Genomic DNA, 24,125 nt, shown 5'->3' with positions numbered 1-24,125 from the left:
TCTCAGGAAGACAGAGATGCAGGGAGATTCTCAGAAAACCCTCTCGAGATAAACACTCCACTGTGACTAATTTAAACCACACTAAACTGCCCCAGTTTCAAGGCTTCCCACTTTAGGGTAATAAACATAGCTATTCACTGCAGTCACTCCCTGATGTTACAATAGATGGCCTTACGGAAGTAGATAATCCCAGTTCTGCTCATTTCTTTCTCCATCACAATTTTTAGTAACAAAAGGAATATATGCTTGATACAGAAAAACTGTAAAGCTTTAAAAAATTACAGAGAAGTATCATCCCTAAACGAGCTCCCAGATTAGATCCCTGGATCTCTCTTCACCAGCACGAGCCACCTAAATTCCGGGTGCTGTCACGCTGCAATACTAATCATCTGCCTCCTGCCCGTGTTCTATTGTGTTTTGACTTCCTATTTCAAAAGAATTCAGCAGAAAGGGTCATAAAACACTGTGTATTAATTCCAAACAGATTTGCTATTTGTTTTTTAAAACTATGAAAATAATTTTAAAGAAAACTCAGGATGGCAGGAAGGCTGAGCTGAGCACAAGCACAGGGAGGAGGAAGGCCACATCCCAGCCAGCTGCAGCTGTCCCTGGCTTGCCCGGCAGCGCCATTGTTTACACCCAAAGCCTTTCCCCTGTAGGAATGACGTCACCTGGAGCAAGCTGGAATCTGGGCGCAAGAGAAGAGGACAAATCAGGCTGGCCTGTCTCTGGCAGCAAGTGACTTCCTTCAGCCCAGGAGAAAGCACTCCTCCCCACCCTCCTAAACCCTGTGTCCTCACGAAGACTCATGGAAAAAAACACAGGGGGGTAAAAAAACCAAGACTGGTTCTATCACCCACCAGATCATAACCAACGCTGAATCTAAACTCCCACCTAACCTCTAGATAAACACTCTGGGGCAAACACTCCCTACAGAGGATGAACCCCCTTTGCAAGCAGCAGCTTTCTCTACACACAAGCTTCCAGAAGGAAGAGGGGGCCAGGGGCCAAATATCACCTCCTGCACTTACTGTTTTCTCAGTGACAAAGTGGGACAGAGAGCTGCTTTAGAAGGAAGAGATGATGATCCCCAAGTGCGCCACCAGCACCCTGATCAATGCTCCTTGGCACAGAGGAATTCAGGAGATAGTGGTGGTTACCCCATCACCCCCTGCAGCTGGCTAAACTCTCTGCCTCCAGGGCTTTGGGCTCCCCTTCTCAAGGCGTCTGGAGAGAAGGACAGAGAAGTTCACCCTCCACATGTGTAAGAAGGTTGTGCCAATGACTAGACATCAAAACCAGCCTTACCTCTGGGCCTCACCATGCTCTGCAGCCACCACACCAAATGGCAGCTCTTGAGGTTCTGACACAAAAAGACAGCCATGCTCGATCATGGGGAAAAGACAGCCGAGTTGTGCTCAGACAAAAATACTCCCACACCCGTGTGCATAAAGAGGGCTGTGCACACGTCTCCACACACACACATCCCACAGATGGCCCTTAATTCAATTCCATCCAACTCACACACACACTATTTAGAATACAGGGGGCTTCTGGTTAAACATGGCAGAAAGACTGAGGGCTTGTACAGCTCATCCTTCCAAAGCCCCCGAAAATGAAAATGGGAAACCCAAACAATAGGGACAGTTTTGGCAAAGAGTGGGCACAAGTATGAACAGATCTAACAGACTGAAAGATGCCACAACATGAGGACTGCAGAGGGGAAAACCTCCCTTCACCCAGGATAACAGAAGGCTCAGGAGGTCCTAGGAGGCGGCAGTCACCTTGCATGAAAGCGGAAGGTGGGAACTCAGATGTGGGGGGACTGGTTGAAGGCTACAAGTGCAACAGCTAGATACCCACAGCCCCTTCCCTCCCCCACTGGATACATTAAACAAGAGAAGTCTCGACTTGAGAACACCAGGTCAGAGGGGGAAGCGGTGGGGAAAGGAGACCCAAAAAAAAAAGCGGAGAGAGAACCTGAGTGGCAAACCTCGGAAGCCTCAGGCCCCCCACTTCTGCTGCTCCTCACAGGAGGGCAGCAGACAAACACCACACCACCCTCCACTCCCCAGGCAAAGACAAGGGAGTCTTCTCTTGAAACACCAGCCCCAGAGAAAGAAAACCTATATACACCACAACATGGGACTGAAGAAATGAAAAGGCCAGCCTCCCATCCAGGCACCCACACTGAAGAGTCCACCCAATTTCCAATCAGTTGTGTGCCCGAGACCACAGGTATCTGAGAGATGACCAGATAAGTAGACAAAATAACAGAAGAAAGAGTGCCAGAAATCAAAGATTAAAAATATGTATTATAAAATTAATATCCTCTGAAAATCAAGAGAAGACACCACACCCATGAAATAAACATGTGTTTTTTCCCCCCTTAAACGGTAAGTAGGAAACAAGAATCACCCTAGTTAGAATTAAGCATGTGATAGCCCAAACCCCGCAACCTCAGGATAATCATGAAGAAAGCATCAGACAAATCCCAATCGAGGAACATTCTACCAAATATCTGATCTACCAAACACCTCAAAACTGTCATGCTCATCAAAAACTTAATTGTCACAATCTAGTGGAAACTACGGGGACATCATTAAATTTAATGTGGTGTCCTGGAACAAAAAAAAAGACACTGGGTACAATCTAAGAACGTCTGAATAAAGCGTAAACTTTAGTTGATAATAATATATCAATACTGGTTCATTAGTTGTGACAAATACACCGTACTAAAGTAAGATGTTTATAATGGGGGCAAACTGGGAGTAGGCCAAAAGTTGGGAACTCCAACTTTTATGTACACCTAAACTATTCTAAAGTAAAATAGTCCAATTAGAAGAGGTGGAAGGGGCCGGGCGCGGTGGCTCACGCCTGTAATCCCAACACTTTGGGAGGCCGAGGTGGGTGGATCACAAGGTCAGCGGTTAGAGACCAGCCTGGCCAATACAGTGAAACCCCATCCCTACTAAAAATACAAAAATTAGCCAGGCGTGGTGGCACACGTCTGTAACCCCAGCTACTCAGGAGGCTGAGGCAGAAGAATCACTTGAACCTAGGAGGCAGAGGTTACAGTGAGCTGAGATCGTGCCACTGCACTCCAGCCTGGGCAACAGAGCAAGACACCACCTCAAACAAAAACAAAAACAAAACAAAACAAAAAGAAGAGGTGGGAGAGCAAGCCAAGCAAATCTCAGAAAATTAGCGAAGGGATAAATGCCAGTCACATCCTACCCCCAAAATCAAAGGATTAACCCAGGAGTCCAGATTTAACTAGGAGTCCCAGAAACATGGGGGTGGGGTGGGGGAAGGAGAGGAAGAAATTATCAAGTAAAAAATGCCAAAAATAATTCCCAGAGTTGAAGTAGTCAAGTAGTCAAGACTTTAAAGGCCCACCAAGTGCTCGGAACAATGGATATAAAAAGAACACAAAGTACAATGTGAAAACTCAGAATGTTAGGGATACAGTTTGAGAACCTAAAAGCTTCTAAAAGTCATCCCTCTTCCAAAAAAGTTCCCAGGGAGGAACAATCCGAATGGCAGTGAGTTCTCAGGAGCAACCATGATGAAGACTTCTCAGCAGCATCACTATCCTCTCTGGGAAATGACTTTCAATCTAGAATCCAATACTCAGCTGACCAAGTCAAGTGAAGGGACAGAAAAAGACTTTCTCAGACTTACATAAGGACTCAAAACAGGATTTTAACAAGAGAGCAAACCCAGGGACAGGTAATGTCACTGAGAGCATTCCTGTCTGCCTACTCAGCAGTTAATTCTCCCTTCCTCCTTCCTGATGGAGCCTGAGGGAGGCTGACCCAGACCCAGCCCCAGGGGAGGGGGACCTGGCCTAAGAGAAGCCCAGCCCTGGTTCTAAGGACTGGTTCAGAATGGGTGCACCCAAATAATCCCAAACCTGTCTACTTCCAGACTTGCAATTACTTGAGTCAATGAATAGTTCTTATTAAGATAGTTCCTGTTGGCCGGGTGTGAAAATCCCAGCACTTCGGGAGGCTGAGGTGGGTGGATCACCTGAGGTCAGGAGTTCAAGACCAGCCTGACCAACACGGTGAAACCCTGTCTCTACTAAAAATACAAAATTAGCTGGGCGTGGTAGTGTACACCTGTAGTCCCAGCTACTCAGGACGCTGAAAACAGAAGAATCACTTGAACCCAGGAGGCAGAGGTTACAGTGAGCCAAGACAGTGCCACTGTACTCCAGCCTGGGCAACAGAGCGAGGCTCTGACTCCCAAAAAAAAAAAAAAAAAGATGGTTGCTGTCATTATGTCCAAATTATCCAACCAATACAAACAGGACCCAGGAGGACCACAAGTGGAGAGACAAAAACAAGTCTCAGAATGACGACCAACAGAAGCCCAAGATGGTAGCCAGGCACGGTGGCTCACGCTTATAATCCCAGCACTTTGGGAGGATAAGGCGGGTGGATCACCTGAGGTCAATAGTTTGAAACCAGCCTAGGCCGGGCACGGTGGCTCAAGCCTGTAATCCCAGCACTTTGGGAGGCCGAGACGGGCGGATCACGAGGTCAGGAGATCGAGACCATCCTGGCTAACACAGTGAAACCCCGTATCTACTAAAAAAATACAAAAAACTAGCCGGGCGTGGTGGCGGCACCTGTAGTCCCAGCTACTTGGGAGGCTGAGGCAGGAGACTGGCGTGAACCCGGGAGGCGGAGCTTGCAGTGAGCTGAGATCTGGCCACTGCACTCCAGCCTGGGCGACAGAGCGAGACTCCGTCTCAAAAAAAAAAAAAAAAAAGAAACCAGCCTGGCCAATATGGTAAAACCCCCATCTCTACTAAAAATACAAAAATCAGCCGGGCGTGGTGGCAGGTGCCTGTAGTCCCACCTACTTGGGAGGCTGAGGCAGAAGATCACTTGAACCCGGGAGGCGGAGGTTGCAGGGAGCCAAGATCAGGCCACTACACTTTAGCCTGGGCAACACAGCAGAGACTCCGTCTCCAAAAAAAAAAAAAAGAAGCTCAACCATGGGCCAGAGGGGCAACAGTCCTGGTAAGAGCTAAGAGCAGGATAGAGGCTTCTGGAGGAACAAACAGGATGGATTATCTACCATTTCCAGGAAATTAGAAATTAGTATAGATTGCATTTTCTTGGAGCAATGTAAAAAGCAAAAGATACAAACTTTAATGTATCAAATTTTTCTACTTTGATTACTGCTTTCTGTGTCCGATTTTTCCAAAACCATGAAGATATTCTATGTTTTATTCTAGAAGCTTTATTATCTTTCATGTTTACATCTATGATCTACCTAACACTGATTTCTGAATATGATTTGTGATAAAAGTTTCATTTTTTTCCCTTATGGAGAGAGTTCAGTTCTCCCAGTACCTTTTCTGAAAAGGCCATCTTTTCTCTTTGTCATGTGTCATAAATTGACTATTGACGTGCAGTTTGTTTCAAGACTGTTCCATCCAATCAGCCTATTTGTCTATCTTTTTGGCAACACTGCACTGTCTGAATCACTCTAGCTTTTATAAAGTCTGGATATTTGGTAGGATATGTCCTTCAGCTTTGTTTTTCTTCAAGAATGCTTTGATTAAGGCCAGGCGCGGTGGCTTATGCCTGTAATCCCAGCACTCTCGGAGGCCAAGGCAGGTTGATCATGAGGTCAGGAGATTGAGACCATCCTGCTCAACATGGTGAAACCCCATTTCTACTAAAAATACAAAAATTAGCTCAGCTTGGTGGTGGGCGCCTGTAGTCCCAGGTACTCGGGAGGCTGAGGCCAAAGAATCGCTTGAACCCGGGAGGCGGAGATTGCAGTGAGCCGAGATCACGCCACTGCACTCCAGCCTGGGCAACAAGAGCAAAACTCTGTCTCAAAAAGAATGCGGCCGGGCGCGGTGGCTCAAGCCTGTAATCCCAGCACTTTGGGAGGTTGAGACGGGCAGATCACAAGGTCAGGAGATCGAGACCATCCTGGCTAACACAGTGAAACCCCTGCCTACCAAAAAAGAATACATAAAAAACTAGCCGGGCGAGGTGGCAGGCTCTGCAGTCCCAGCTACTCGGGAGGCTGAGGCAGGAGAATGGCGTGGAACCCGGGAGGCTGAGCTTGGTGGCCCAGATCGCCACTACACCCAGCCTGGGCGACAGAGCCGACTCAAAGTCTCAAAAAAGAAAAAAAACAATGCTTTAGTCAGGTGAGGTGGCTCACACCTCAACCCAGCACATTGGAAGGCCAAGGCAGGAGGATCTTTTGAAGCCAAGAGTTTGAGACCAGCCTGGGCAACACAGTGAGAGCACATCTCCACTAAAAATTAGCTGGGTGTGTTGGTGCACGCCTGTCTGAAATGCTTGTTCCCTGGTGCTGTAAAGAAACGGCACTTAAACGTAAATTTCCTCAGCAAGGCCATTTTTATACTTTCTGCAGAAAGGGAACATTTGCTAGCAGTTTTGCCACCGAACAAAGGAGACAAGGTCATTTATAACCTGACGCGTCCACCCTACTGCTGTTTTCAGTTTCCACTGGCTGGAACGGGACCTCACATTCTGTATTTGTCCTGATTGGCTAGCAACTTAGAACTTTATAAAAGAGGCAAAGGCAGAGGAGAACAAAGGAAGGAGGAAGTAACTTGTGGAATGCTAAGAAAGGTAAAAACACCTTCAAATAAGGAAAAGGAACAGGCTATGACCTAATGCTTGCTTGGACCAGTATAAGCATGCCAGGGCAAATATTTAGGCTAAATTGTAGGAGCTAAGAGTATAAAGAACATTAATTTATTTATTATAGCTAGCAGATATTTAAGAATGTTAGCACAGGTCTTTAAATAAATTTTGCTTCTAAAAGAAGTTACTATTTATTCCTAATCAGATGAAGAGGAAAATCTTTAAAATGAAACTTCTACTTTACTTTTTACACCTATGATCCCAGCTACTCCGGAGGCTGAGGCTGGAGGATCTCCTGAGCTCAGGAGTTTTAGGTTGCAGTGACCTATAATCGTCGCACTGCACTGCAGCCTGAGCAACAGCAAAACTCCTTCTCAAAAAAAAAAAAAAAGAGAGAGAATGCTTTGATTATTCTTGGCCGTTCTACATTTTCATATAAATTTCAGAATGAGTTTGTCAATTTCTGAAATAAACAGCTAAAACAAAAGAAAAGCTGCTGGGATTTTCACTAGAATTACATGGCATCTAGAGGTTAATTTGCAAAGAAGCAACATCTGTACAGCGCCAGCAGAGCAAAGATGACCCGCGTGCACCTGGTGCCATCACTGAGAGCTGGGTATGCCCACCCATGACCCAGTAACTCCGTACCTAGGCACGCACACACAAGCTCTGAAGGCCAAGCCAGTGGCAGCACTGTTTGGAAGAACTATGGAAATGAGCTCAGTCTGTCACATGGATAAATATTATATCCACATAACCAAAAACCATTCTACAATAAGAACAAATAAACATATACAACCATACAGATGAAAGGCACAAAAAAAACTGCTGAATCAAAGGAGACAGACACAAAAGAGCAAGCAGCAGAGCAGGGTAGTTTTAAAAGGGCCAAGGGGACCACCCACAATGAAAGTACAAACATTAGAAAAAACAGAAGCTTGTCCACCTTGGTAGATCAAGCCCATCAAGATAGAGACAGTCAATGTAGATGAGCAAACATGTTCTAAAAGAGACTATATTAGACTTTAAGAAAAATCCAGGCCAGGTACAGTGGCTCACACCTGTAATCCCCACGCTCTGAGACTCCAAAGTGGGAGAGGATCGCTTGAGGTGAGGAGTTTGAGATCAGTCTGGGCAACATAGCAAGACGCCATCTCTACAGAAAAAAAAATATTTTTTTAATTAGCTGGGCGTGATGGCACATGCCTGGATCACAGCTACCTGGGGGACTCCCATGAGTCCAGGAGTTTGGGGCTGCAGTTAGCTGTGACTGTGCCACTGCACTCCACCCTGGGTGACAGAACAAGACCCTGTCTGAAGAGAAATGAAAAAAGAAAAGAAAAATCCCAAATTCTGTAAAGTAAAACTGACAACAGTGCAATAGAACAAGACATGATGAAAGTAGAAATAAGAATAACCCTAACAGGTGGAAAACCTAACACTCTCTACTAAAAAACTTTTGAATCTAAGTGGAATTCAAAACCACACCTGCAAAATATCTAGAAAATAGTATACATGAGAAACAGAACACTACATAACAAAACTTTCTTCCCCTCCCCCCGCCCCAAGACAGAGTCTTGCTCTGTCACCCAGGCTTGGAGTGCAGTGGCGCAATCTCAGTTCACTGCAACCTCCACCTCCTGGGTTCAGGCAATTCTCCTGGCTCAGCCTCCCAAGTAGCTGGGATTACAGGTGCGTGCCACCAAACCCGGCTAATTTTTTTTATTTTTAACAGATACGGGGTTTCACCATGTTGGCCAGGCTGGTCTTGAACTCTTCATCTTAGGTGATCCGCCTGCCTTGGCCTCCCAGACTGCTGGGATTACAGGCCATAAGAAACTTTCAAAGCAAAAGTAAATTTGTACTCAGAGGAAATATCCTAAAAACCAAATTCCTAACCAAAAAAAAAAGAAATATAAATCCAAGTTAAGAAATCAGAAAAAAAGGCCGGGCGCGGTGGCTCAAACCTGTAATCCCAGCCCTTTGGGAGGCCGAGACGGGTGGATCACGAGGTCAGAGATCGTGAGACTATCCCATGCTAACCCGGGTGAACCTCGCCTCCACTAAAAAATACAAAACACTAGCCAGGCGAGGTGGTGGGCCTGTAGTCCCAGCTACTCAGGAGGATGAGGCAGGAGAATGGCGTGAACCCAGGAGGTGCGGCAGAGCTTGCAGTGAGCTGAGATCCGCCACTGCACTCCAGCCTGGGCGACAGCAAGACTCCGCCTCAACAAAAAAAAAAGCCGTCTGAAATCAGAAAAAACAATGCAAGTGAAAGTAAGGGAAAGCAGAAACTATGAAGAAAAAGCCTGAAGAGAGCTAGGGAGTGTAATAAATACATTTGCATAAAACTGCATTTAAGAACAGGAGCTCCTTCAGTCAGGTGAGGTCCACAAGGAAAAAAAGAAAAAAATGAATAAAATTAGTTCCTTGAAACAAAAAACAAAATAGATAAACCACTCAGAGAAGGGTATTAGTACTTTCATTTTACAGACATGAAGGCTCCACAAGGTTAATTAACTAGCCCAAGGTCACTATCATCCAGTTAGTGAGTCTAAAAAACCTGAACCTAAACCCAGGGTGATCTGACACCCAGATTTACTTAGGCAGTGTCACACACTGAAGAACGACGCCTGCTGCCATGATTGGGAGGCCCATGTGGTGGGCCCCAGAGAATGGCCCCACCTGCCCACAGTACTCCCTGGCCCTGCCAGCGCCCCTGGGGACCTGAGGTGAATGTGAAGTGCAGGCCTGGCCTGCGGTGGGGTGTGAGCTGGCCTAGCACTGGTATCTTTACTCTAATATAGCATCCCACGCCCCCAGAGTCTGCACCAGCTCTGGGTTCCTCACCCACAGGGTCTACCTGGAGCCCCTCCTCATCTAGCTCACAGGCAGGCAGGCTTGGGTTGAAGCCTGAAGAGGACTCTGGCTGGAAAGCCCACCTGCAGTCCACAAGTTCCTGCCTACCTCCCCCTTCAAAGATGCGGTTAATTCAGCAAGGGGGGCGGGGAAGAAGATGATTTCAATACACAGTGAGTGATGAACAGTTGGACAGATGTGCTATACAAAGGCCTCCCTCTCTGGTGTCAAAATTTAACAAGGACCTGGCAAATTTCATGTACATGAAATACATGGCCTTCTTTCAGTTACTCCTTCCTTTTTCACCTCCAAATAATGGTGAATTCACAAATGAGAAGTACTCTGAAAATGCAACCAAAATCTGTGTTCTTTATTGTACAATCTGATTTAGTAAAGAAGATAAATCGGAGACAGCATTTGTATTGGATTGTTCCTTCTAACCAGATCAACAAAGCAGTTTCTGAGGGCCACTGACACATCAACAGAGACAGACGATTGAGCTAGTTAAATTCACGGGAACTACTGGGGCCCAATACCAGGAGCCAGGGCACACTGGATGGGTCTGCGTGGAATATGAAGCCTGGAGCAGCTCTTGTCTCACAGGAGGTTTGATCTGGCACCAGGAAAAGAGCCACCAACAAAGCAGTTGCCCCAGCCCAGCCCAGCCCCCACAGGCTCCACTGTACTGAAACTCATGCAAGTTACCTTTGTTATTATCTTTGTAATCAATACATGTTACTAATGCACATTCAGTAAGACAAATTCAAAAGATACTAATGTGGCCAGAGCGCAGTGGCTCACATCTATAATCCTAGCACTTTGGGAGGTCGAGATGGGCGGATCACCTGAGGTCAGGAGTTCGAGACCAGCCTGGCCAACATGGTGAGCTCCCATCTCTACTAAAAATACAAAAATTAGCCGGGAATGGTGGCAGGCACCTGTAAGGCACGGTGGCTCACGCTTGTAATCCCAGCACTTAGGGAGGCCGAGACAGGCGGATCACCTGAGGCCGGGAGTTTGAAACCAGCCTGAACAACATGAAGAAACCCCATCTCTACTAAAAATACAAAATTAGCCGGGCGTGGTGGCACATGCCTGTAATCTCAGTTACTTGGGAGGCTGAGGCAGGAGAATCGCTTGAACTCAGGAGGTGAAGGTTGCAGTCAGCCAAGATCGTGCCATTGCACTCCAGCCTGGGCGACAAGAGCAAACCTCCATCTGAGGGGAAAAAAAAAAAAAAAAAGGTGGCTGAGCGCAGTGACTCATGCCTGTAACCCCAGCACTTTGGGAGGCCGCGTGTGGATCACCTGAGGTTGGGAATTCAAGACCAGCCTGACCAACATAGAGAAACCTTGTCTCTTACTAAAAACACAAAATTAGCCAGGTGTGGTGGCGCGTGCCTGTAATCCCAGCTACTCTGGAGGCTGAGGCAGGAGAACTGCTTGAACCCAGGAGGTGGAGGTTGCAGTGACCCAGGATCATATCACTGCACTCCAGCCTGGGCAACAAGAGTAAAACTCTGTCTCAAAAAAACAAGATACTAATGTGCCCGAGAAAACAATCCAACTCAAAAGGTAAACAGTGTTAACACACTGGTGGACAGCCTCCAGGCTTACACACATTCATACAAGCAGTCATGATCTTCTCTACAAATGCAGGAAACTACTACATTATTCAACCTGGGTTCTTCTCTTTCTATCTAGTGGTCATCTTTCTAAAAATATACATAGTTCTGTTTAGTTCGGACTTAAAAATTAAAAGATAAAAATACACATAGTGATCGACCTCATTCTTTTTAATGCCTACACAGCATTCCACTACACAGTGGTATCGCATTTTATTTACCCATTTCCCTATGGAAATGTCCAACTGGACATGTCCCACCACAAACAATGCCATAACCAACACTCCAGTACATGTATCTTTACATGCTGGGGCCAATATTTCTTTACAACCTGGCATCTCTGCAAAGCACATTTTTTCGTTTGTGTCCACAGAAAGAAAAGAAAGAGTTGAAAGCTGTAACCCCACGCAGACTAACCAGCAAGGCCCGAGACCTCTCATTAGGTAAATTACATGGGAGTCAGACACCCTTCGGCAGCAAATGCCCAGACAGGTAGAGAACACAGCCTACTCACAACAACCCATCCTCTTCCTCCCACCCCCTCCAGCTGTGGCACTCCCACAGCTCAGCTGGAGGACGCGGATTAGGGCCACCAATGACTATCACCAGAAGCACCCAAGGACTCCTTAGCAACCATTCCATGAGGTTGCAAAGCCTCCCATCACCCCATGAGGAAATACTCCATGGGGCTGCCTAAATAAACATTACAGCTGGGGAGAGCAACCTCCTAACCACCACTGAGGTGGCTGTCCTTACTATCACCCCCTATTTGCAGATAAGGGAACAGAGGCCCAGAGGTGAAGTGAGAACCAGCGTCACACAGTGCCCTCCTCACTCGACCACAGCCTCTCAGAGCTGGGCCACACGCCCTCGGGTGTTTGCTGCTACAGAGACGGTTCATCAACTCAGCCGCGACAAAGGCACTTTCTCTTTGATGAAATTAAATAAATCCAAAAATACTGAAGTGGGAGCTAAAAGGGCTGGGTTGGTATAAATCATCTCCAGCAAAGGCCAAAGGACTGGACTCCAGAAGCCGTGCATGATTTCTCCTCCAAGCCTCAGACACTAGAGGAAACCCAGGACAATGGCTGACGAAGCCAGTTCTAAAGTAACAAAGGAAGAAACGGCAGACCCAAAATAAGGGCCAGGGATTACTACTCCAACGGCATTCCCAGGTATGCCAAGCTGTGACTTCGGAATGGTGGGAAAGGGGAGCATGCGCCCTCACTGCAAATAAACTACACACGTTATAAACACCTTACCCACAGACCCCTCACCCCACCCAAAACCCTACACTCACAACTCTCCTCCCCCACCCACCATCTCCCCCAAAGCTCCTAAAAAATCAGACTGCACTGCCTCATTACGCTAAGGGCATGCCCACCTTTCCCCTTCCCCCACCCTCCAACCATGTCAACAGCAAATTGTAAAGCTGTGGGATCTCTGGAAGCAGCACTTGTTAATTAAACCAAGTCTATGCCGCTGCTGAACTTTACCAATACAACACTATGATTTACCCAGGGTGTGCAAAGAATTACAATGGCCTTTTCTCCCCTTAAAAAGCTGAAGGGACCAAACTAAGGAGACACATATGAGATGTCTTTGCTTATATTACGGTCTACCTATAAACAGTCACACGTCCCACCTTCCAGTGGTCACTTCAGGTTTAGAATTCATATGCACAGTTAAAACAGTTCCCTTAGTAAAAAACAATTGTTTAAGACAGCAGTCCTCTCTTGATATTAAAAAGAAACAGCAAGGAAAAAGGAATGACTTTCACTTTCTACTCTGTGCACTTCTGGAGCTTGATGTTTGTAGCAAGCTTGTATTGTAACTATTACACCCCTGTATTGTAACTGTTACATTGTTTTTAAGATCTCAGTGAACTGAGCAACATAGTATAAACACCATATACTGTTCCAAGTTGACTAGGTTTCCTACACTGCACCAACTGCATCCCAGAAATTACGCCACTCTTTGCAGCAATGCTATGAGACAGGTTCCACAACCACTTGGCAGATAAGAAAACTGAGACTTAAAGGAGCAAAAGAGATGATTTGTTCAAGACCTACCTCACAGCAGGTAGGTCTAAGTGGCTAAAAGGAATACTCCTGTCAGCCCGAGGTCAAGTCAGGGCTGTTGCTGGCCGAGCAGCAGTCTCCCTTGCAGCTGGAACCCACAAATTGCCTTAACATGCCTACCTTCATTCCTTCCAACACATTTACCTGAAACTCTCCAAGAACAAAACAGAACAGACTAGACACAGGGCAGCTGCCAGCTATTAAACGCCCTTGTTCGTGGGAACAGACATCCACAGTGGTGTTCAGTGTGGAGAGATGGACGGAAGAAAGAGCCCCAATGCACCTGCCAATGGGAGGCCCTTGCTAGTTAAGGTGACTGAGCTCCAGGAGGTGAGGGCAATGTGCTATGGGTCCAAATATTTAGCATGTAGCACAGTGCTGAGCACACAATTAGAAACCCCAACACCTAGGTAACAAACAAGCCCCAAGTGTACAAAGGCCTGCCTGCTCCAAACCCCGACGCCCCCGGGGAGGGCTGAATCCAGGAACCATTAAAAGCTGCGGTCTATGGAGAGACTACTGCCTTGTGCCAGGTACCCTATCAACTCTAGCACACGACCCTCTGAATCCCTTCCCAGGTCCTATGAAGGTGTTACTATCACATTTTGCAGAGGAAGAGAACGGAGATTCAAAAAGATTTAAAAGCTGGCCCCAGGTCAGCCAGCTTGTAAGTGGTAGAAACTAGACTTGAAGGCAGCTGACCCCAAAGCAAGGCTTCCAGTGTGGGGTGCTGCGCTGTGCCTGCAAGGGAGAGCCACTCTCCACCAGGAAGAGGGGGAATGGCATTCCCAACTCTCCCAGCCAGCTCTCTCTGAATTCCAGCTAACAATATCCCCCCCCCGCCGCCCCCCGCCAAGAGCCAGAGCAGCGTAATTCCAAACTGCACCTCCTCTTGCCAGAGCACAAACTCCTGCCAGCCTAGCCTGATGAAACACCACCACCCAGGCATTCCAGCACTTCATTTCTCAGTCACTTCAACCACTGGTGTGATCTCCTGGAAGAACTAAACCAAAGTGGGGGGCAGGAGGGGTGGCGCGCCAAGAGGTTGAGTCAAGAAGTGAGATGTGCACAACAGCCACTATCACAAGCTGCAAAAGCGCCAACAGCGATGAATATTAACAGCGACAAAACCACCAAGGGCTGTGAAACACGGGGCTATGAGAAAACTTAAAATGGACGCCGTCTCTGAATTTTATGCACCAGGCTCCAGTGTATAACAGTTGGAAGAAAATAGGCAGCAAGGACCATCATTTTAGTTGATACAGAACATCAACCTTAGACCTGGCTGCCTGCGTCTATCGCCTCCTTCTAGTTCCCACAGTGGCCTTCACCTAACAAGACACCCAGAGTACCTCCTCCAGTGGCCGCTTCTGCGCTGTGAACAGAGCTGCTGTGTCTGATCGCTGCCTGCCCAAGCTCACCCAAACATCAGACCCTGTGCTGACCACAAAGCTGCAAAGAGTGGCTTTTGACTGGAAAATGTGCACACCCAAAACAATCCAAATAGCCTGTTCATTTAGAAAAGCCCATAGTCCAGAAACATAGGCTCACACATATAAACTGATACAACGTTTTCTGAAGAGAAATTTGACAGAATTCTTACCAAAAAGCGATTGAGTTGAAGAGTCCACCCTGCGAACCACACACTCACACTTATATGCTTATAGACAAATTGTATGTTTTTGAAACATGTTTTGAAATCTGGTACAGTTTTACCAAAATTGTATAATATTCCAAAACTACAAATAGCCCAAATGTCCACCAGTAGGAGACAGGTTAAATCAAGCACACCCACAAAATACTCTCTGCAATTGCTGAAACAGACGACATAATCCGTCTGCGTGGCTGTCAGGGAGCACGACGAGACATTTTATCACGTGAAAGGGCAGCAGCATGCTTGAAGAATACAAATGTGCATGCGGATAATGTGGGTTTTTTTCTGGGAGGAATCCCAAGAACTTTCTCACAGTGGTTTCTTTTCAGAGAGAGTGGGGAAAAGCCTTTATACCTCCCTGAGCAACTTGAATTTTCTTTTTAAAAAGTCAACTGGGGCCCGGGTGCAGTGGCTCATGCCTGTAATCCCAGCACTTTGGGAGGCTGAGGCAGGTGGATCACCTGAGGTCGAGTTCGAGATCACCCTGGCCAACATAGTGAAAGTCTCTATTAAAAATACAAAAAATCAACTAGGCATGGTGGCAGATGCCTGTAATCTCAGCTACTAGGGAGGCTGAGGCAGGAGAATTGCTTGAACCCAGGAGGCGGAGGCTACAGTGAGCCGAGATCACGCCATTGCCCTCCAGCCTGGGCGACGAGCAAACTTCATAACTTCATAACCCCCTCCCCCCCCAAAAAAAAAGTCAACTGGGAATATCTAAACCATCAGATTACAAATGATTTTTGCTTTACATACCTGTATATTTTTTAAAAATCTAACATTTTAAAACATTTAGTGTGGCAGGTCTGTTCACATTAATATGGAAAAATGGCTGGGTGTGGAGGCTTACACCTGTAATCCTAGCAATTTTGGAGGCCAAGATGGGAAGACAACTGGAGGCCAGGAGTTCAAGACAGGCCTGATCAACATAGCGAGACCCACCCCCACATCCCTAAAGAAGGAAAAAAAAAAAGTATTACTGAAAATAAAAATAAGAGAAAATAAGTTATGCTTAAAAATATATATGGAAAAATGACTGTGATATTTTGACAATGCCAAATTGCAATAGAATATAGTATATCCCATTTTTGTTTTTTAAAAAACCTCCCTACATGAGGCCATTATTTATATGCGCATTGAACCTAGAAGGATAAACAAAGCAAATTTATCAATAATGGTTACTGCCTGGGACGTTGAGGAGAAGCTTTCATTTCTCTTCAAGCACTTGGCTTTTAATTTCTTTTCTTAGGCAGGGCGCCGTGGCTCACGCCTGTAATCCTAGCACTTTGGGAGGCCGAGGCGGGCGAATCACCAGGTCAGGAGATCAAGACCATCCTGTCTAACATGGTGAAACCTCGTCTCTACTAAAAATACAAAAAATTAGCCAGACGTGGTGGCGACCCCAGTGGTCCCAGCTACTCGGGAGGCTGAGGCAGGAGAATGGCATGAACCCGGGAGGCTGAGCTTGCAGTGAGCCGAGATCATGGCACTGCACTCCTGCCTGGGCGACAGAGCGAGACTCCGACTTAAAAACAAAACAAAACAAAAAAAATCTTTTTTTTAAAAAAAGTATGGGCCAGGTGCAGTGGCTCACGCCTGTAATCCCAGCAATTTTGGAGGCCAAGGTGGATGCACTGCCTGGGCTCAGGAGCTCGTGACCAACCTGGGCAACATGGTGAAACCCCGTCTCTACTAAAATACAAAAAAAAAAATTAGCCGAGCATGGCGAGATGCACCTGTAGTCCCAGCTACTCGGGAGGCTGAGGCCGGGGAATTGCTTGAACCCAGGAGGTGGAGGTTGCAGTGAGCTGAGATCGTGCCACTGCACTCCAGCCTGGGCAACAGAGCAAGACTCCATCTCAAAAAAAAAAAAAAAAAAAAAAAAAAACTCTATACTTTTGTAATTAATGTTTTATCAAATTAAAAAACCCAGAAAATTCCACATTATGATTCAGGACACTATCCTCTCCCCAAGGATTTCTGAACACTTGGCCCATTCAGTCCACTGACAGGTCGGTTGGGCAGGCAGGCAGGAGTGATGATGCCCCTCCCAGACAAGCCTGTGCTTTCTGCCCTGGCCTGGAACAGAGCTGTTCTTTAAGCTCTGAACCATATGTAAACAACACCTGCTGAAAAAAGTTCTCCAAGACACAAAGGACCCATGGAAAGAGCGCTGGAGATGACCTCCTTTTTCCAGTAGGTCCTGCAGCAGTCCATCCCATGGTTCTATACAAAGAGATGATCCTGAAGTGTGTCGGGAAGTTGACGCGCGCTTCCCGGAGCCACAGTCATTCTCTGCCCTCCTCCCTGCTGGCCACTGGCCATACGAGAACGCTTGCATAATGTCCACCATTGAAAGGGCTTCGGCACTCTGGAAAGCAGGCTGACCCACAAACTCTCTTCTGCGACCCATACGTTTCTGATTTCCACATAGGAACACATTTTTAATGTTCCAGGGCTCAGCACACTATTTTCAATAGGTGCTTATTTCAAGTCAGCTACATTCTCCAGAACGCCTTCCCCTGACTGCCCCACACCCAGACTGAGGTGAGCTTGGTTTCTGGGGGGGCTCCTATGAGACCCCCTTCTCAGACACCTGGCACACAGTGATGAATGGGAAACAACAGAATTCTGCTTCCGGATGCACTCACTCCCTCCACCGGGGGAAAGGACCATTCAATACATGAAAACAAAACTATAATCTGGTAAATACATGCAAATACGAGAATATTATTCTGCCTTAAGAAGGAAGTTAGTTCTGACACATGCTACAACATGGATGAACCTTGGAAATACTACGCTAAAAATAAGCCAGATGCAAAATGACAAATATTGGATGATCTCATTTACATGAGGTACTTGAACATTCAGTTTCACAGAAGGAAAGTAAAACGGTGGGCAGGGCAAGGTGGCTCACCATTGCCACCGTGGGATTATACATGCCTGTAATTCCAGCACTCTGGGAAGCTGAGGCAGGCAAATCGCTTGAGCTCGGAGTTCGAGACCAGCCTGGCCAACATGGCGAAACTCTGTTTCTACTAAAAGTACAAAAAAATTAGCTGGACCTGTAATCCCAGCTATTCAGGAGGCTGAAGCAGGAGAATCGCTTGAACCTGGGAGGCAGAGGTACAGTGAGCCGAGATCATGCCATTGCACTCCTGCCTGGGAGATAGAACGAGACTCTATCTCAAAAATAATAACAATAATAATACAAAAATTAGACCAAGCACAGTGGCTCACGCCTGTAATCCCAGCACTTCGGGAGGTCAAGGTGGGTGGATCACCTGAGGTCAGGGGTTCCAGGGGTTCAGGGGTTCCAGGGGTGTGCTCTGGCACACCCCAGTGCGGGGATTTGTGCTCTGGCAAGAGGAGATGCAGTTTGGAATTACACTGCTCTGGCTCTTGGTGGGGGATATTGTTAGCTGGAATTCAGAGAGAGCTGGCTGGGAGAGTTGGGAATGCCATTCCCCCTCTTCCTGGTGGAGAGTGGCTCTCCCTTGCAGGCACAGTGCAGCACCCCACATTGGAAGCCTTGCTTTGGGGTCAGCTGCCTTCAAGCCCACGTTCTACCACTTACAAGCTGACTGACCTGGGGCCAGCCTGGCCAACATGATGAAACCCTGTCTCTACTAAAAATACAAAAATTAGCTGGGCATAGCGGCAGGCGCCTGCAATCCCAGCTACTCGGGAGGCTGAGGTAGGAGAATCTCTTGAACCCAGGAATCAGAGGCTGCATTGAGCCAAGATCGCGCCATTGCACTCCAGCCTGGGCAACATCAAAACTCCATCTCAATGAAATATACAAAAACTAGGCCAGGCATGGTGGCTCACGCCTGTAATCCCAGCACTTTGGGAGGCTGAGGGAAGCGAACCACTTAAGGCCAAGAGTTCTAGACCAGCCTAGTGAACAAGGTGAAACTCCGTCTCTACAAAAAATACAAAAATTAGCTGGGTGTGGTGGTGTGTGTCTGTAATCCCAGCTACTCAAGAGGCTGAGGCTGTAGTGAGCCAAGATCGTGCCACTGCACTCCAGCCTGGGTGACAGAGGGAGACCCTATCTCAAAAAAAAAAAAAAAGAGAAAGAATGGTGAGAATGGTGACCACCACCAGTGGATGGGGGAGGGGAAATGGCATCTAATGGGAACAGAGTTTCAGTTTGAGAAAATGAGAACGTTCTGGAGATGGACAGTGTTGATGATTGCACAACACTGTGTAAGTGCTTCATGCCACTCAACTGTACACTTAAAAATGGTAAATTTTATGTTATATATACTTCACTACAGTTTTTAAAATTCAAAAAAAAAAAACCACCTATTTACAAGTTGTGAAAAGTGCTATAAAGAGAAACTATAGTGGGCGCCGAAGAAATCACAGGAGGAGGCCAGACGCAGTAGCTCACTCCTATAATCCCAGCACTTTGGGAGGCCAAGGTGGGCAGATCACCTGAGGCTGGGAGTTTAAGATCAGCCTGACCCACACAGAGAAACCCCATCTCTACTAAACATACAAAATTAGCCGGGCTTGGTGGCGCATGCCTATAATCCCAGCTACTTGGGAAGGCTGAGGCAGGAGAATCGCTTGAACCTGGGAGGTGGAGGTTGCGGTGAGCCGAGATCGCGCCACTGCACTCCAGCCTGGGTAACAAGAGCAAAACTCCGTCTTAAAAAAAAGAAGAAAGAAAAAAGAAATCACAGGAGGATGAGATCAAAGTTAGGTGGGGGGCTCTCCAGGGCCCCCCGAAGGAGGTATCCGCCTCCTCCCCATTGGACCAGGATCTCCCCAAGGAGTCAATGCGGCATCCACGTCTCCATGTCCCTAGAAACAAAAACTGTTTAAGACAAAAGGCTTGTCCAGGCTCAAACCAGTAAATGGAGTAAGACCTGAAGCCCACTCATCAAACGGCTTAACCAGGACTGAGACCCCCAGAACCTAGTGGTTCATGAAAGAGGCTGCCTTGCTGGGTGCTGTGGCTCATGCCTGTAATCTCAGCACTTTGATAGGCTGAGGCGGAGGGATTGCTTGAGTTCAGGAGTCTGAAACAGCCTGGGTGGCCAAGCGCGGTGGATCACCTGACGTCAGGATTTCGAGACCAGCCTGGCCAACATGGCAAAACCCCATCTTTACTGAAAATACAAAAAGTAGCCAGGCGTGGTAGTGTACGCCTGTAATCCCAGCTACTCAGGAGGCTGAGGCAGGAGAATCACTTGAACCCAGGAAGTGGAGGTTGCAGTGAGCCAAGTTCGCACAGCTGCACTCCTGCCTGCACAAGTGAACAAGATGCCATCTCCAAAAAAAAAAAAGAAAAAAAGAAAAGAAAAACAAACAGCCTGGGCAAAATGGCGAAACCCCCGGTCTTCACAAAAAAATACAAAAATTAGGCATGGTGGCACATGCCTATAGGATCCCAGCTACTCGGGAGGCTAAGGCAGAAGGATCATTTGAGCCCAGGATGCAGAGGTTACAGTGAGCTGAGATCACACCACTGCACTCCAGCCTGGGTGACAAAGTGAGACCCTGCCTCAAAACAGAAAAAACTAAGAAAGTGGCTGCCTTGCGCTCAAGGCTGGAGAGGGAGATGACAAAGACTGAAGGAGAAAATCGATCCTGTCCAGAAGAGAAGAACAAGCCTACAACCCTCTGACCCCAGAAATTCCACTTATGGGAGATAATCAGCCACGTGGACCAAGACTTACATGCCAAGATGCTCCCTACAGCTTTTCTCATAAAAGGGAAAACAGGGCAACAATAATCTAAATGTCTAGTAATACAGGATTCAATAAATTATGGCATATCTGTACACAGCAATTAGAAGCACTAGGAAGTCAAGGGTGGCTCGGGGCCTGCATCCTTAGCCCCTTTGGGAGGCCGAGATCGGTGGATCACAAGGTCAGGAGATCCAGACCATTCTGGAGCACACGGTGAAACCCTGTCTTCTACTAAAAATACAAAACTAGCCGAGCCGCAGGGAGGGAGCGCCAGTAGTCCCAGTTGGCTCGGGCTGAGGCAGGAGAATGAGTGAATCCTGAGGAGCTTGCAGTGAGCGGATCAAGCTGACACCTCCAGCCTGGGCGACAGAGCAAGACTCCGTCTCAAAAAAAAAACAAAAACATAATTGTAAAAATAACTCAGAAGAATACACTATAACATTAAAAGGAAAAAAGCAAGCTATCAACTGTGTATTCAACGTATATATACTATTGCTCTAATTTTGAAAACACAGACATTATCAGAGGAAACACACCGGCATCTTTACTGTAGTTAGCTCTGGATGGTGAGGTCACAAGTGATTTATATATTTTGGTATTTATTCTTTTCAGTATTTTTCTTTTTTTTGAGACAGAATCTCACTCTGTCTCCCAGGCTGGAATGCACTGGCACAATCTCAGCTCACTGCAACCTCCACCTCCCAGGTTTAAGTGATTCTCCAGCCTCACCCTCCTGAGTAGCTGGGACCACAGGTACTTGCCATGGCGTCCAGCTAATTTTTGTATTTTTAGCAGAGACGGGGTTTCACCATGTTGGCCAGGTTGGTCTTAAACTCCTGACCTCAGGTGATCCGCCCACCTTGGCCTCCCAAAGTGCTTGGATTACAGACATGAGCCACCGTGCCTGGCCTACCTTTTATTCTTTTGAAACAGGGTCTCAGTCTGTCACCCAGGTTAGAGTGCAGTGGCATGATCACAACTCACTGCAACCGCAACCTCCCAAGCTCAGGTGATCCTCCTGCTTCAGCCTCCCAAGTAGTTAGAACTACACGCATGTGCCACTATACCCTACTAATTTTTTCTTTCAGGAGACATTTTGTTTGTTTGTTTTTTTCATCACATTGCCCAGGCTGGTCTTAACCTGGCCTCAAGCAATCCACCCGCTTTGGCCTCCCCGAGTACCGGGATTACACGCATGAGCACCTCACCCCACCACAAGAAAAATGTATTTAAAGGGCCTTGTACAATGCCTGGCAAATTATCGGTGCTCAAGGAGTATCTACTGCCTTACAAGTGAATTAAAAATGCAATAAATACTGCTTCTGCAGCCCCACAGAGAAAAAGGTTGATGGTTATCTTGGCAAGGAGGAAGAGGGTCCAGATGGAAGCCACACAACTGGCTGCAGAGGTAAGAACGGAAGGAAGTCCTGTACAAGATGTGAAAGACCGCCAGCAACTTGAGACAGGCTTTGTTCCGCCAGCTACTCCTGCTGCATGCAATGCTCCACAAACCAGCGCTGCTGCCAGCACCTCAGAGGTGCACTTCAGCTCGGACGAAGGATGTTTCCCAGGTCACACGGGAAACCAATAAGTACAGCAGAGAACAAAGCTCAACCACAACTTCTGGCTCAAGTCACTAAGGCAAACCTCCCTCCCAGCACAAAAGAGATTTCCCATGTGCCACCCATAGGTATAAACAGTGATATCGCCAGTGGCAAGGCCCAGGTCTGCCAGCTCCCAGGTGAGGAGGTCCAGTCTGAATGGCACCTTTTAAACCTAAAAGCTAATGACAAACAATTATATTTCACCAGAAACAAAGCTTACGATATCCCATGTCGCTCCCATCTCCACCACCACAGCCAGTGCCTGTATTTCTTTTTTTTTTTTTTTTTTGTATTTTTAGTAGAGACGGGGTTTCACCGTGTTAGCCAGGATGGTCTCGATCTCCTGACCTCGTGATCCACCCGCCTCGGCCTCCCAAAGTGCTGGGATTACAGGCTTGAGCCACCGCACCCGGCCCAGTGCCTGTATTTCTTTGTCCCAATGACAGACTCAAGTTTCCTGAGGCTGTACAAGTCCCAGAAATCATCTTAAAAAGAGATCGAGTTATGATCTGAAAAGAAGACAGTCTAGTTAACCCTGCCTCCTTACATGAAATTTATTTAAAACCAAAATTACAACATTTGGAGCACGAAGCCCAAGGTCTGTTGGAAATTTTGGGTTTTGGGGAGAAATGCATTGTTTTAAAATCTAGTATAGACAGGCCCTATTTAGTACCTGTCTGCCCATGACAAGATTTCACAGTAGGGAAACCTCATTATTTAATTCAGAGATACATGAATTGACCCACCTGGCCTATTCCGGTTTGAAATAGAAACCAACCCAGAAATGATCTTAAGCGGTAGGATAATGAGACATATAACCAGCATACAGCCACAGCCATTAGCAACGTGAGTCAGTACTTTGTGCAAGGCAAAAAAAAAAAAAAAAAAAAACCCTTAAAAGTACAATAAAATAATCCTTCAGGATAAAAAAGAGAACTGAAATTCAAAAAAGGTTAGGAGTGGTGAACAGGCAAAAAAAAAAAAAAAAAAAGCACAACAAAAATCCCTCAGCCAAGCACAAGGCAACCGGACCCATGCTGGAACCAGTTCTGACTTGCCATTCCTGAAATTCCACTCTCCCGAGGTTTCCTGACTCTTCCTTCCTCAGGCTTTCTTTTTACCTATTTGGGCCCAGTGGAGGCCGGAGAGGGCCAAGGGCACTGTACGAGATGGGACACCCACCCACACAGTGGGCTTAGGGGCTAAGGTAAGGGCATGCAGTCAGCATTAGAGGGCCACCGAAAACCAAAATTCACAGATATGCAGAAGCTCGTGGGAGAAGTCTCCTGGCCTAACTAACCAGCTAACAGTCTAGAGCCAGACTGGGCCTGAGTGAAGTCAGACAAAAAGGAAGGGCCAAGAGGCAGGAAGTAAGGAAAAATCAAAGGATGACAGGATCCTGCTAAAACATCTCAGTCCCACAGCTAGGAGGTCTGGAGGGGGTGCCACATTTTACCAAAAAACCAACAAGATGGTTGCAGGAATGCCAAAATGAACCAAAACAAATTCCCCACTAAAATACAGAACCACTGCAGAGCCAACAGTTAACATGCTTAGCCGAGAGGTAACCTGGGTCTCAGTCCTCACTTGTGGCCAACACTGGGTTCAGTCTGTCTCCTGCTTCTTAGCATTAGTCCTTCTATAGTCTCTAACAAACAGCAGACACCAAGATCTGGCTGAGTTCCCTAGCTGTACCAAGCCATTCTGGTGCTTCCAGGCAGATGGGTGATAGTCACCACAGCAAAACATTAGCCAGCCATAGAATTTGGGGTGGGGAGGTCACAGTTCCACCAACCAAGAGAAGAGGAAAAAATAAGCATTAAGAGAGAGGAGGCCGGGGGCTGTAGCTCAGGCCTGTAATCCCAGCACTTTGGGAGGCCAAGGCAGGCAGATCACCTGAGGTCAGATGTCTGAGACTAGCCTGGCCAACATGGTGAAACCTCGCCTC

At 47.0% G+C, this 24,125-nt stretch overlaps 1 protein-coding gene across 13 annotated transcripts in view; it reads right to left on the bottom strand.

Moving 5' to 3' along the window:
- The window catches only part of PRRC2B (proline rich coiled-coil 2B), a 127,237-nt gene that overhangs the window by 80,219 nt on the left and 22,893 nt on the right, over positions 1–24,125 (bottom strand). Inside the window, exon 1 of one of the 13 annotated variants that reach the window (XM_021927113.2) lies at positions 14,101–15,308. The exons of 11 other annotated variants lie outside the window; for them this stretch is intronic. The gene's annotated coding sequence lies outside the window, so the exon portion shown is untranslated. Of the gene's footprint in view, positions 1–7,711; positions 7,734–14,100; positions 15,309–24,125 lie in introns of those variants that run through there. One more of the 13 variants, XM_021927115.2, reaches the window with a different exon arrangement.

This window comes from Papio anubis, chromosome 13, assembly GCF_008728515.1.
Source record: "Papio anubis isolate 15944 chromosome 13, Panubis1.0, whole genome shotgun sequence".
Lineage (NCBI taxonomy): Eukaryota > Metazoa > Chordata > Mammalia > Primates > Cercopithecidae > Papio > Papio anubis.
The sequence above is the reverse complement of the archived record's forward strand: the minus strand, read 5'-3'. Positions and strand labels throughout refer to the sequence as shown.